Raw genomic sequence first — 2028 nt, 5'->3', positions numbered from 1 at the left:
AAGACCATGTTTGGGGAGTTGGGGTTTATTTATTAAAATGTGCAGGAAACTTGTACCAAGAGTCCTAGAAATGATGATTGACCGTTACTACTCAACTGATATGCATCTCAGAAGACTGGGAAAATTCAGAAACCTGGAGGAGTACTGATGGTTACTAGTTGAGGAAAGGGTCATGTAGGGAAATCTGAATGCAATTAGCAACCTTTTTATAGAAAAAAAAAACCCACAAACAACTCCTTATCAAATAAATCTGGTTTTGTTCTCAGACAAAGTCAGAATTGTGATAGAGGTAACAGCACTGATAAAAAACACATGGACAATGATAAACTCTTTGCTTCAGTCTAACACGATTTACGAAAAAGAAATAATCCAAATTAAACGGCCTAAAACCTGTTTAACTGACAGGCATAAAACCACTTGAAAAGCAGTTGTTGGTCAAAGCTTTCTCTAGAGACATTCCACTGGCACTGGTAACAAGAATAATCTTGAAGGAAATGTGCAAGTCATCACCCTCGTTTGCAGTTAGCACCAAGTTTGCCAAAAGAGTAGTGATAGGGCAAGGCAGAGATACGATACGGCCTGGCTTGTTCTGTGAGACGGGCGCGTTCACGAGAGCATCTCAGCGCAGACAAAACCACAAACCCCTGGGTTTGGAACTGATGTGCAGAGGCCGTGCCTACGGAGGAGAAAGGAGAAAGAAGACACCCCGAGTGAGCGAGTGGCATTGCTGGATCACTGGGGCAGGCACCGGACCCGGGCTCCTGAGGGCATGCGCCTGCAAAGAGGATTAAAGGGAAATATAAAGGAGGGATAGTGGTAAGAGGTGGAGGTGATACCTCCCTAGGTAGCCCCGGGGGGTCCAACAACTGAGTATTGTTGGGCTGCACGCCTAGGCCGTGCACCGACGAGGTTAAAACCGAGCAGGTGAGGTGTGGATACGAGCCAGTGAGGGTTCTGAGTGACAGGTCTGAGAGGTTTCCTTACACCAGCTGTCTTAATGAGAGCAGCCTTTGGGATTATAAATAAGAATTCGCTTAAGCGGCATGATCTGACTGCATAAGAATTTTCAGGAATAATAATAATAAAAGATTGTCGAAGGGCTTTTTAATGGCGGGGGGGGGAGGAAGTGCTGTAGCAGAGTGAGCCTGGCACTTACCGGTCCTAACGGCCACGGGCAGCCGGTCACCCGCCGGGAGCAGAACCGCCACCCCTAACTGGGGCCGCTTCTCGCCTCGATGCCCCCCGCCGAGAGCAGGTGCCACCCCAGCGGGGTGCGACCCCTCAGCTCCGGGCTTGCTTCGGAGCCGGCGGCCGGCAAAAGGCGAAACGCTGGGCCCGTGGGGACAAGCGGGACACCCCGGGCCGCCGCCTCCTCCCCGGGCCCTGCCCGCTCCCTCCAGCGGGCGGCAGCCGCGGGCCGCGGGCCGGGGGCCGCCCGGCGTCGGGGCTCTCCTCGGGCGGCTTCCTGGGGGGAAAGCGGCTCCTCCCCGAGGAGCAGGAGGGTCCTCGGGCCCGCCGCTCTGCCGGGAAGCGCCGGGCGGCTGCAGCGGCCCAGCGGGAAACCTGCTGCTTTCGGGCGGCTTCTTGCGTCCGCCTCACAGATCGTCTCCCGAGGAGGGAGCTGTGGAAGCGCCCCGGGCCATCCCCCGGCACCCGGGATGGTGGGGTGGGGGCCGGCGGTGGCCCCCCCTCCCCGGAGGCACCTTCCCCGCAGGGACCGGGGGCCTGCACTGGAGGTGTGAGGGAAATGGCCGGCACCCATGGCTTCTCCTGGTGGTCTGGGGCCCAGAGGAGTGCTGGCCTGGTGTCACGGGCCCTGCTGTTTTACAATTAATTTCCTCGCCGGCTGTTGGAAGCCAAGCCAACATCTTTATTTCGTGCTGGCCCGTGCCAGTGAGGGACTGGTTTATACTGAAAGAAAAATCAATCACTTTCCTAGAGAAATTATAATTACATATGGCCTATATATAGCCCCTTGTGCTTTGCTTAAAAGAGGAGCTAGAGTGAGCAAGGCTTTCCGAACCCTTT

At 55.2% G+C, this 2028-nt stretch overlaps 1 long non-coding RNA gene across 1 annotated transcript; it reads right to left on the bottom strand.

Moving 5' to 3' along the window:
- Positions 1-237: 237 nt before the first annotated feature.
- On the bottom strand, positions 238-1321 carry LOC106885967. Its single transcript, XR_001411544.1, has 2 exons — positions 1157-1321; positions 238-676 (listed from the first exon to the last, which is right to left on the bottom strand). It is a non-coding gene; the product is annotated as an uncharacterized LOC106885967 (long non-coding RNA).
- Between the last annotated feature and the right edge of the window lie 707 nt (positions 1322-2028).

This window comes from Calidris pugnax, unplaced genomic scaffold, assembly GCF_001431845.1.
Source record: "Calidris pugnax isolate Ruff unplaced genomic scaffold, ASM143184v1 scaffold13, whole genome shotgun sequence".
Classification (NCBI taxonomy): domain Eukaryota; kingdom Metazoa; phylum Chordata; class Aves; order Charadriiformes; family Scolopacidae; genus Calidris; species Calidris pugnax.
The sequence above is the reverse complement of the archived record's forward strand: the minus strand, read 5'-3'. Positions and strand labels throughout refer to the sequence as shown.